A 13,175-nucleotide genomic window follows, 5' to 3' on the forward strand; every position below is an offset into this window, starting at 1 on the left:
AGAAAGAAAGAAAGAAAGAAAGAAAGAAAGAAAGAAAGAAAGAAAGTTCTTCAGTTACCTAGAATCTTAAGTATACTATGTATGGATTTATTAAGCAAGAAAAATGCATACGATAGTTATTATCCTTACAGCTAGCCTAACAAATCCCTTATTTAAAAAAAAAAAAAGCTTAAATCTCATTTCAGATGTGTAAAATTTATTTTAAAATGCTTCTGAAACTTCCTATATTAAAATGGTTTCTTTTCAGACTGTAGTCACTAATATGACCCCTACTGTTTTGTTTTCATTAAGGCATGAAAAAAGAGTAAGAATTTATTTAAAATCCAATTAAAGTTTTTCCCTCTATTTGGCTGCAGTTTGACTTCTTCTCAGTCCAATAGTATCGATAGATATACTAAGAATGTTGATATATTTCAGCCTGTATCTTGTCAATAGGCACCATTCTCTTGGAGCCATTCCTTTCGACCAGAAGAAAGATTATCTTTAATTTCAATATTTTATTTGAATATATGTAGTACCACGTACTAGAATTGTACAGATAAATACTTTGAAGTTTGGATCGAGAGAGATATACATATTTAAATGAAGTAGATCCACTAAAAATACAGTACACGTTGCGAATATCAAGAATAATGCATTATTCCACAAGAGTTAAGGAAAAAAGAAATAGTTGTAACTTTTAGGTGTAAACATACCTGTTAATTAACAGTTTCACTTACAGATATTCTCGCCTGGTAAAAGAGGCATTTGTGAGAGAAGAGTTTTAGAAGCATTTTAGACAAGTCTGCAAATGTATACTGAGTTAACATATACCAGTTTCTGACAATTTACGTGCACATACAATCCAAACTGAGAATTAACACATATATGTAAAAACTAGTCACAGTTTGAGTGTTTCCATTTTTTTTTATTCTTCTTTGATAGGAAATGAAAACTTGGCTTGTAAGCGGTTAAAACTTCTAAGTGGATACATGCAAAAGCAATTAAGAAGTATTTACTCCATTGCATAGTCCTTTAGTTGTGAACAGTTCCGCTGATTTACATTCTAAACATAATCCAACTAGACAATTTCTATTGTGTCACCAATTAATTATGTGCTGCTTAATGTCTATAAAAGAGGTTCTTCTGTCCTAGAGAAAGAAAGAGCAGAGAACATACCTGGAGTGTCTTCAGACTCTAAGCCACTAGGCTAAACAGAAATGGTAAAGCAAGTAGAAGTGGAAAAGCAGACTCAGCTGTGTCTGAAGTCTCAAAGCACTTTTTTTCTCACTTTATCTGCTTAGTCCCCCTTTATCTGCTTTGCTGCTGACATTGAACCATCTTTCCATATTAACTAATAAATCTGTTTGCCTACTACTTGGACTGCTACCTTCACAAAAAGCCTGGAAATACTTTTGCTGCAAGTAAACAGTTTTGCTAATGCTTATTCTCTAGGTATACCAGTAACAAAATAAATAAATAAATAAATAAATAAATAAATAAATAAATAAATATCAGTTATTAAGTTGATTAACAGAAATTTCATGTACTAAAGAAAGCTTTAGTACCTTCTCTTGACTTCTAAGTAAGTCTTAACTATTCAAAAAATAAAGGTTTAGGATGTGTGGTGTTTTGTTTTGTTTTGCTTTGTTTTGTTTTGTTTGTTTTGTTTTTTTTTTATTTAGTTGGCTTGGGGTTTTTTGTTTGTTTGCTTTTCTTGTTTGTTTGCTTTGTTTTTCCTGCTGAAATAATTTGTCTTAAGTAAAGATAAGTTTTACATGAAGCTTTTCAAATTCAAAGCCAGTAAAATTAACTAAGATTATTGAAGTGAACAAATATATTTAAGGCCAAAATCATTTATAGAAATTTATTTGAAATATTGTGTTTAGAGAGGTCCTAGTTGTCAAAGATTTTAATGTCATTACCAAATTAAACCAGTGTTCAATAGCTGTTTTCAAGCTACAAAAATATGTAAAAGAATTCTTAAGTATTAGGGAGATTTTGTTGAGCACTTCAGTAAGTGCTTATTTTCACTGCATGCCTTCAGAACTTTGTAAGTTTTACTAAAAGCCTCTGAACATCCAGATGTCTTTTGGAAGTATGATTGGATATGTATTCCAATAGTTTGGACTTTGTTTAAGACCATCAGTTACAGGCACAGCAGCCACTTGCCTTAGAAACTTCTTTTGTCAGTTTCTAACAGCTCTTCAGTTCAAAGCTAGGAGCTCTGCTCATTATCTGGCTTAGAAGTTAAGTCTATCCTACGTTTTCTTATTGTGTCTTCAGAAGGCATTCAGTAACAACAGAAGTTCTTCCAGCTCCAATACCACATCTTTCTGTTCTGATTTCCAACACTTCCATGGTCTATTTCTTCTTCCTGCTGTATTTTATTGGAACAAAGTCGGATTCCCTGATGGTTGCACTGGATTTTGAGGAATCACAATATGAACAACTATGACATAAGTCACAGTGATTCCTGGACATAAGTGCAAAGTGCTTTAGAACTCTCAAAGCCTATTTATCATCTCTGTCTTAGTGGTCTCTGCACTGCTTCCACATCTGAAGAATAAGCTTGATGCATGCTCTAGTGTGGAACTGGAGAAGAAATGTAATTATACGTTAGTTTCTCATGATCTGGAAATCTATGGAAAAAGCAGCATGCTCTAGTAAAGTCACTACTGTGTACTGGGATTTGAAAATATGTGACTGAAGTCAGTTAATGAACATAGGCCCTATTCTGTTGACTTTTGCTAAAGTTGCAAAGTGTAAAAATCTAAAATGAGTATAATAAACATGAAATAACACTAAACATAGAAGTCCTTTGTGGACTTCTACTAAAAATGTCAGTCTGAAACTTGTGAAACTGATGACTTCCCTATCTATTGGTATGGATAGACACTTAGGAAAGTGAATCTTTTAGGGACATTGCCTAGAGGAAATTGATATGAAATGGTAGCTACAGAGATTAATTTGATTAAATATGAATTTAGGCAAACACTATTTTATTGTTAACTAGTGTATTAGTATAGTAGGATATTAATTGATTTGAAAGATCTCTGGATAGATTTTAAATATTATATAATAATTATAAGAAGTATATATTCATATATATTCATATTCTTCTATAACCTTGCTGAAGGATTGTTTTACTTCACAATATGAAATAGCCCATGAACAGAATTGTATCTAAGTATATGCATATACATATACTGTCATATAATAACATGGTAAAGGAGAAAATACGTGATAAACAACATCAGATCTATGCTCATTTTACTTTCCATAAAAAATTTGTATACATGAGAAGACAAGAGAGGAAGAAAGAAAAAGCAGGTGTATGTAGGGAGCAGGTGGAAGGCAAGGAATAACAGAGGTCAAGAAAAGCGGTGAAAAATATAATTACTGTTATTAGCAGTGTCACTAATAATCCTTTATAGCCATGGAATCTTAATGTGTTCAAATATCTCATTACATGAAAATATGTAAATATGTTCATCTGGAAAAGCTGCTCTTGTTTTTTAAATTACATGGCCAAAAGCTGTCATCTATTGGTTTTTCTTATAGAAAAATATAGCCAGTCTACAGATCAGTTTACTACTTTTTTTTTTTAAACATGATTTAGATTTTCTCATATGGTATTTTAAGGAAATTTTTTTTAAAAATGATAAAACAACATGTAATGCTAGAATACTTGATGGAAATTTAATATATATTCTGATTTCTTGAGCCATATTCTCTCACTTAAATGTTCAAGAGATTTAAATATCTTTCTTCTCAAATACCACACAAGTGCTACTTCCTTTCCTTCCAGTGAAATATATTATTATTGGTAGTATTATTAACAATGAGTATAATAACTCAAATTATATTAGAATCTCTGTTACAAGTGGGCCTTGTCCTATGAAATTAATTTGTTTATTCTCATGCTTAAATATAAATATGCCCTAAAAGCAAGTAAGGAATGAGGCATATGAGGTTAGCAAGCTATAAAGAAATTAAAAACATTCCATACAAAAGTTCTACTAATAGAATTAAATGACTTAGAAGCAAAATCAAATGTACTGCCCCCACTCCTCAGCAGAGCACTGAACAACTTGTGAAACAAATGTTTCCGAGAGAACAACTCTGAACAGATTCAATTCAATCAGCCTTGCTTTTTTTTTTCTGGGATACAAAGCATCTTGAGAAGTGTGACATTGTTTCTATAAATAAATATTTAATTCTGATCCTGTTTGTTTCCTGTCATGAATTGCAAGACAATCTTACCACATACATCGCTCATATAATAGTCCCATCATAGCATTATTATTTTTCTACCCAATGATCAGCTTAGTCTTCTTTTTATTTGCTTTATATTTGCTGGTTGGACATTGTTTTTTAGTTTGGAAAACTTTTTCAGTTTGAAAATGTAGCAGACAAGTAAACAGCAAATACTTTATACTTACTTAGATGAACAAGCTTGGATGAATATTACTAAATTAAGACAATTTGCTAATATGTTGAATGAAATTTTTTTAACTAGTCTAAATTAGCTAACCTTATCACTAACTTCAGGTGACTTTTTGTAAATTAGAACCTTCCTCTGTCTGGCAAGGAAAGTCTCAAGACAGGGAGTTTAAATTGCATTTTAATAGGATTATTCATTACTACTCATCAACATGAGTCAGATTTTCATGATTTGATCCAAATCAAATAAAAAGTTATTGGTAACTAGGTGGGAAAAAAAAAAATCACAAATAGTTCCATCAGTCATATGCTGATGTGTGTGTGTGTGTGTGTATCTGCAACGATTCACTATATGCCAAAAGCCACTAGGTGGCATTTGTGATTTATTAGGCTGGAAGCAACGATTTTAAAAGGCTTCATCTAATCCTTGGTTTCAAGAGAACATGTCATTTGACATTCCAAGACATTTATCTCAAGAAAACCACTCCACTATTAGATAAGTGCACAGAATTTCCATTTCCGCTATATCATTTGGAAACCCAATTTCTTCCATTCAAATCCTAGACATTCTGAGACATGTATTCCCTGACCCCACAGCACCAGATTACATAAATAATTACTTGTCTACAATTAAGCTGTAAATAATGCAATCACTCCATTCTTGTCCTGTCACTCTTGTTCCAAACACAACAAATAGGGCTAATCACATACTTATTCAAGTGTGTAATTATTCACAGTTAAACTTCTGTCACTTTCACCCTGTTTGGAAACAGCAGAACACAACCTGTAATTAACAAATGTTGCTGCAGGCACTTTCACTTGGAAATCCACCATGGATTCAGCACCTATATGAGTAAAGACCTAAGTCCTTTGATCTAGGAGCTGACATAGTTTCTTCCCCTTGGGCTATTCTATTATCAGCCCTCAATAAGTCAGAGAGATAAATGAATTACTATTATGTTGAATAAGCCCAAAAATCACTTCTCTCCCCTATGCACTTCTACAATGATTGTATGCATTCATATACATCAATGTATATATATGTACATATATATATATATCAGCATATATATATATATGTCAGTGTCTGTAGATCAATGTTATCTGAATGTCTATGAATGATTCACATGTACACTTCATTCCATTTTTTATTGAAATGTCAGTAAAAGTCTTGGTATTCACAAATGAGGTTGGTGGAGATTTTTTAAATGATGTTTCTTTGTTAGAAACCGAGACTAGAAAAAAGATTTTTCTTGATTGAAATGCAGCCTTTCAAAGCATTATTTCCAACAAAACACCATTATACTAGCAGGTACAGAATTGACTTTATGTGGATATGCACTGAGAAGGCTGATCATACAGCAAATGCCTTGAAGTCATGTTCCAGTTTATTTTACTAAAATCTTCCAACTAAAAGAATTGTCTCATAATTAATTGTGTGCATTGCATACATAACATCAAACTGTTCCTATCTGCATTTCATACTGATTCAGGTTCTGTCACATGTGTTTGGCTTGAGCTATTTCTTAATCTATCTCTAGGGCTGGTAAAGAACTGCTCAACCTGAACAAGGAGACAGAATTTGTCCCTGGGAGAAAACTGGAAAATCAGAAAGAAATCATTTGCCACCTGCCCTTAGCAGTAATTCCAGAAGCAGATGGAATATGAGATTAAAAGTAGGTTCTGTTTGTTTGTTTGTTTGTTTTTCTTCTTTCTAGCAGATAAACAGATGATCTAAAAGAAAAGCTGAGTAAGAACAGGCACAGAAAAGAATTGTTATATTTGTTTTCACATTATCAAAAAAAAGTGGACAGTAGACTCCTTCCTCCTCTTGTCCTGTTCCCTACATGCTGTCTGATAGGACTATGTATCATCATGTAACTTTCATGAACCAATGTTGTTTTACATACAGAAATCAGAGTGGGTTGATTAAAGATTGCACAGATTGCAAATGGGCCTTCTTAGGAGGAGATAATGGTTTTGAAATTCTTAATTAAATCCTTTAACAGGTATATTGTGTCAAATCAGAAGAGAAATAGCAACCTATATGAGATTCTCTGTTTTGAATTGTGCAGGTGATTTTACTAATGCTTGCTAGGATGAAGAGGGTAAGGTGATTAGCTAGGAAATGTTTCATTAGATTAAATATGAGGACAAAGACAATAAAAAAAAAAGCAAGATATCAGCCTACTTTTGTGATGTTATGTCAGAATCATATACTACAAATCTGGAAATTATGTACATTACCTACTCCAACATAACATCATTGGTCAATCCATATAAAGGGAAAGGCTAAAGAAAAAGCATAGTTCTTAATGGTGTCTAGCAAACAGGTTTGAACTGGTGGATTTCTATAATGTAATACCAGCTAAACTCTGTGGTACTTAGCTCGTCACTTCATTGCTTCTGAATTACAGTGATCTAAAATTGCCAAAATTTCAAGATACTTTCTGAAATGGCAATAGCTTCTTCCCTGTACAATGACTCACTTGAACAGTCTATGTCAGTCTGAACAAAATCTTTTCAGTAATGTTTCCAAGATGACAGATATTCTGTTAGGGACCTATTATTTGCTGTCAATAAGTTGCAGGGAGCATTCAGACATGATGGCTTTTGTTTACATTTTTAACTGCCTGCTAAGACAACGACCTTTAGCTGCTGCTGATGTACATATGTTGAGCATTTGTTTAAACTGCCTTCTTACCACTGATAAATACAACCTTCCAGATTACATTATGCAGATGATTTGCAAGGGAAATAGAAAAGAATTTCATATTTTCCTACGTAGAAGTGCTTCCCACAGCTCTGTATTTATGAGACATTAAAAATATATATAATCCTTGGAAGAAAGTGAGCAATTCATATAGTTATTGCATATAAGTCTTTCACAACACCAGCAAATCTGTCAAACTGTCATTGCAAGCTGCCATCTGAGAAGCTGACCTTCAGAGTCTTAATTTCCTTTTCCTTCTCCTCACACACCACTAAGATTATTTACAAGACTCTGGTAACCACATTTTAAATCTGCTCATGTCAGATTAATCAAGATTTGTAAACTGCATGAGGGGAGTATGCTACAAAATATGTTGGTAAAGACTTGAGTATATCTGGTAATAAACCTACTCAGTTTCTTGTCATCATTTGAGGGTAATGTATGTTTTATCTATCCCTATTGATTGGACAATCAAGAATCTGGATACAAAGTGTTTTTTTTCCAGATAAGTCAGCTGTTGATCCTATTATCTTTCAACATTATATTACCCTTGTTCTCATGCCACCAGAAAGAACAGGAAATAAAGTGAACTAGGATTTCATTCTTCATTATTCAATATTGTATATAGAAAAAATTAACGACTCTGAGCTGCTTTAAAATGTCAGCACCATAAAATATATGTCATAAAAATATATTGCATTAACTGGCCTTTTACTCTCTCTAGCTATGTTCTTTATGGAGAAGATGGTAAAGACCCTATGATCAAACTTCAGAAAATAAGATTTACTTTCTTTTAGTTTACTGAAATACAAGTTTTTAACTCTGAAATTGAAAGTTATATTCAGCTTTCTTACAAATCCAAGTTGTTTTTCTATTTAAAAGTATGTGAAACTGAACTAATGACATCATTATGATTGCAATATATTACAAAACTAAATCTAAGAAGCTCAAAAGTGTAGGTTACAAGAAATACTATGAGTGCTGAACAACATAATTTTTCTGCTTCTTCCATATCCACATGGAAATAGAGAGTCTTTTTAGAAGCTGTCATGAATTATAGAACTTCTTTCTAAATCCAGAAGGCTGTCATAATATTTGAGATTTTCAGATAAAAAATTCCTATCTTAAAAACTGCAGATATACATACATAATATATGTCAAAAGATTAGTCTTAATCTGATCTCTGTTTTCTTAACTCTGAACCTGTTGAAATAATTTATATCATCCAGAATATGGCTTTGTCCTTCACAGCTGAAGCTAAGAATATTGGATAGGGTTTTAGGATTAAAGAAATAAATTATACAGTGTGATTAAACTGAAAATTTGGAAATCTCTGTCATAGTTGCACACACTAAATAACCTTTCAAGGTGAAGTTGAAATGTCAACTACTCACTCCCTTGTGTGTGTGCGCGTGTGTGTGTCAGGCAGGCTCAGTCTACGTCTTATATGGTCCTCATAATCTCTTGAAATGATGAGATACCTTACAATTAATCAGTTGGAATTAGAAAAAGTAAATGCATCCAATATATACTTTTTTTTCAATACAGGAAATTTCATAGAAAAATAAATTTTATTCCTTGCCATTAGTTTTAGTAACCAGATTGGCTAACTCTGTTTACAATACCTATGTGAATCTGTTTTTTATCCGAAAAAGCTTAGTCCACAAATTAACATACACCAAAAAGCTCAGCATTTGGTAACGTCTGGATGCTTGACTTTTGTCCAAGCATCGGGTAAAGTTTCTGGAGTTGTAACTTGAAGCTTTTGGAGGATATTTTAACTGTAAATAAGAAACTGAATAATTCTAGACAAAAAATATTAAATGATAATTTAATCAATTAAAAATAACAGAAGATTTTGTAGTCTTTTATGATGTTTCTCGGAAATCTTTATTAATTGCTACTGCTATAACTTCCCATTATTATACAATTGATGGTTGTCGTGCAAGATTTCACTTTCTTTCTTTTTGCTATCTCTTATTTATTTATTTATTTATTTAAAACACTTTCTCATTTAAATTGGCTCTCCCAAAAAGCAGAAGAAATTGGATGTTCTCTCCACATTCCCACTCAAATGAATTTATTCTGATGAATGTTACTCAAATGAATTTACAAGGAATTAATTACCATTAGAATGATATTGAAAAGTGTTGCTCTGTTTTTTTAAGCGTTAATATACTGCTAAGTTTTTTTATATTTGTTATGAACCACAGCTAAACCCCTAGATGCAAGAATTTGGGGAGTGCTGGGAGGAGCATACATATGAAATTAGAATAGGTTCTTACTCCCATTTCTCTTTAAATGTGATATTTATTATGCCTGCTCTTCTGAGTCCTTAATTTGTTTTTAATTGTTTTATGTTTTCTAGTATCTTCTAACCACTCCCTTTAGTCAAAGGGCAGAAAGGAGCTATATATCTGCATAAGCTTGTTTGGATGTACAATCTGGTATGAATAAAGTATTACAATTCAGAGGTTATACAGTGGGAAAAAGAAGAGGATAGATAGATAGTTAGATGACACTGTGTACTTCTTTAACATAATCTTACAAGTAAAATACAAAAACAGAACGGTAATATTTATGAGATTTATGTCCAGTGGTCAGTGTAAACTATCACATATCCTAAATTCTCAGCCATGCTATGTTTATTGATTATAATACAGTCAAAGACAAGTTTAGAACAATTCAAATGTCTCTAGAATTAGTTTCATAAATTTTTTTTCCTTCTATTTTTTTTTCTTACTGTTTCAATTCTGCCATTCTGTGACATTTTACATTTAGATAATAGTGTGATGTGAGGAAATCATAGAATTGCAGGGGCACAGGATAAGTAAACTTGAAGTGGACCTTAGTAGATATTGGAAGAGCTGGGCCAGCTGTGTGGACAAACCTATTTGCTTCGAGTTTTATCCATCCAAGTCTTGAAAACCCAAGGCTGGAGATCTCAAAACCTCTATGAGGAATCTTCTACTATGCTCAATTCTCCTCACAATGAAATAGGATTTTATAGCCATCCAAACCTTCTTTGTTCAGCTGTATATTTTCCCCCTGCTATACTACTATGAAGAAGCTTACTCAGTCTTTTTGAAAACATTCTCACAGTTATTATCATGCTGCTGTTAAGTGCTGCCTGACAACTATTCTGCAGGTTGAACAAGCCTAGCTGCATCCACTTCTACTCTTCCTCGATCAACATATCTTCGTGAATTCTACCCTTAATTTTCTCCTGTTCTTGGCAAGTAAACTTGCTGGCTTCAGAAAATGTTGATTAAAATCTCCAAGCATGGACTCTGTTCTGGAGAGTGAAGAAGGTTTGTGACTGGGTTTGAAGATCTGCAATACTTTGCTTACATCTTGTTTTGATTTGTTTTTGATTATATTCTCATCTAGATTGAGTTAGCTTTAACAAGAAAATCATAGATTTTTATGAAAGAACAATAGGGAAATCACTGCTTATAGGTCACCATATTTCAGGCATACAGAAAGACTGATCCTCTCAGAAGCACTGTTAAAGAAAAAACAATATCCACTGTAAATATGCATGGACAGAGGCTGCAGTGACTGCTGTAACAAATGCACAAGAAGGAAACCCCACATCAGACCATGGTTTTGCTGGACCCTTTAGTGGACTGTTCAACTAAAGCTTTTATTCTGCCCATCATCTGAAGATAATCTTTCCATCTGTTTCATCCACTTCAGGTTTCCTGGTAAGGAATGTGAAATTATCTGACCTATGAAATAAAAAACAATCTTTGGATTTGAAGATCCAGTAAGGTATGAGTAGTTAATATTGTGCACTCAGACTGAGAATTTTGTTTGAGTTCTTTTTACTACTTCAATTCATGAATTAGAATTTTACTGTGAATTAGTTTTCTAATAGAATTACAGGATTAGATTGTAATGTAAAGTTGAACAGATAGTAAAGTTGACATTTGAGAATGATGAGAGGGGTGTAATCCAAAAGGATATCTTTTAGATGATCACAAGAAAATTTATGAAGATTCTCCATCATTTTATTAAACTGCTGCCAGCCTATTTTGGGAGCAAAATTAAGAGAATAGCAATAACAGCGAAACTGATTTTTCCCTACATGACCTGAGATTTTCTTTTTTCTTTTTTCTTTTTTTTTTTTCTTCTTGTTTTTTTTTTTTTTCACTTTTAGAGTTACAACAGTGATTAGTGATGTTACACTAGGTCTATGCTTCTCACACATAGTTTAAATAAGGACTTATTCTCTGCTAGATCATGCTTACCACAAAATAAGAAGTGTGAATAGTATTTTGAACCGGTACTTTCAATTTTATTATGTATTCAAGCTCTTTGACATATAGGAAAGTTCTAAAAACTAGATGATTCCTTCAACACGTGATCTGCTCTGTGTAACGTCATTGTCATAAGAAACAGATGAATACCAATTTGTCTGCAGCTTTGCTGAAAGGTTTATAGCACTATGAGTGGTAATCACATTAGCTGCCTTTATCACTTGAACTGTACATTACATTAACATAATACAATTTTATAGGTTTAAGAAATATTAAACAGAAATGAAAGCAAGCAGCACTTCACTAATGGATTTACAACATCTCCTATCCCTCCTCAGCTACAATGTTAATAATTAGAGGGAATATTATTTGCACTTCTTTAGAAGAGCTGTTCATTTCAAACACTGTTAATTCACTAAATATTTGTAATCTAATCAGATTGTTAAGAGATGCTTTGGTCATTAGTCTTGACTTGAAATTCTGGTTTGAAATTATTAGAAGTCTTTTTATTCTCTTATACATAAGAGAGAGAGACATATGCACACATGCATTTTCCTTCGGTAAAAGTTTAAGTAATGGCAAAGTCTATTAATGAGCACACCACTGAAATTCAGTGTAAAATTAGTAACTAATTTGCCGTGTATTTTTTAAAATTCTCTGACTTTTCTCTGTGTCTCTTAGGTAGTTTTGATTTTTCTGGCTGAGAAAAATCAGTAAATTAAATAAACAGCAAAATAAATCTAATTCGTCTTCTTCTCTCTTAAATAATCTCCCTGAAGAATGGGACAAATACACTGAAAACAAAAGCAATTATTCTTATTATAAAGGGAGTTTGAATGAGAAATATTTAAAATATATTTTCCATACTTCTACTCTCTAACTGAAGCATGAAACATTGAAGATAAGAACTAAATGTATTATTGAAGGAATCCTCCTATGTTTTATTCTTTATTCAGTGTAAGCTGATTGCAAAAATCATTATTACTATCTGGACTCTGAATGTGCTCTGTGCAAATAGTTGATAAGTCAAGTACTTGTATAAGGACTATCAATATTCCCACACTTTCATTTATAGTTGTATTCACGCCCTTATGCAGTAAATTTCTGATGTATACCTCACCAGCACTGATGAGAACAGATATGGAATCTAGAGTCTGCTAATAGTTTCTTATCTTCTATCATGCCCAGTATAATCTTGTTCTTTAGGAGTATGGATTGCAATTGCAGTCACAAGCTCTGATTATTTAGATTTATTGTAAAAGAATTCATAGGATCCTGTGGGGGCTGGAAGACACCTCTAGAGATCACCCAATCCCCTGCTAAAACAGGTTCCCCACAGTAGGTGGCAGATGCTGTCAGATTGACTTCAAATCTGGAACTGGAGTCTGATATTAGAGAAATCGTCATCCTCAGAAGTCCATAAGATGTAGGTACAAGACAAAACTCAAAGTCCTTGAATAATTTAGGTAAAATTTTACTCTTTTTTATTTGTTTCTCCCTTTGCAAATATTTTACTGCAGCTTTTCAGGAGAAAGAGGAGAATCACACTTTTAAAATGTTTTATATATTCTTTAGCCTACATATTTCCCTGTTCCACGTTCAACTTCTTTTTATAAATAAGTTTCCACTCGCATTTTTCCTGTTATAAACAGCTATTTAGTGAAATTGTGATAAGGAAGAAAGAATGAAATTCTGTCAATGCTTTATCAACGTGTTCATGACAATAGCATTTTTCAACTTGCTCCAAAGAATTCTCCCCCAGGAATCTGCCACAC

This window comes from Meleagris gallopavo, chromosome 5 (genome assembly GCF_000146605.3).
Source record: "Meleagris gallopavo isolate NT-WF06-2002-E0010 breed Aviagen turkey brand Nicholas breeding stock chromosome 5, Turkey_5.1, whole genome shotgun sequence".
Taxonomy (NCBI): domain Eukaryota; kingdom Metazoa; phylum Chordata; class Aves; order Galliformes; family Phasianidae; genus Meleagris; species Meleagris gallopavo.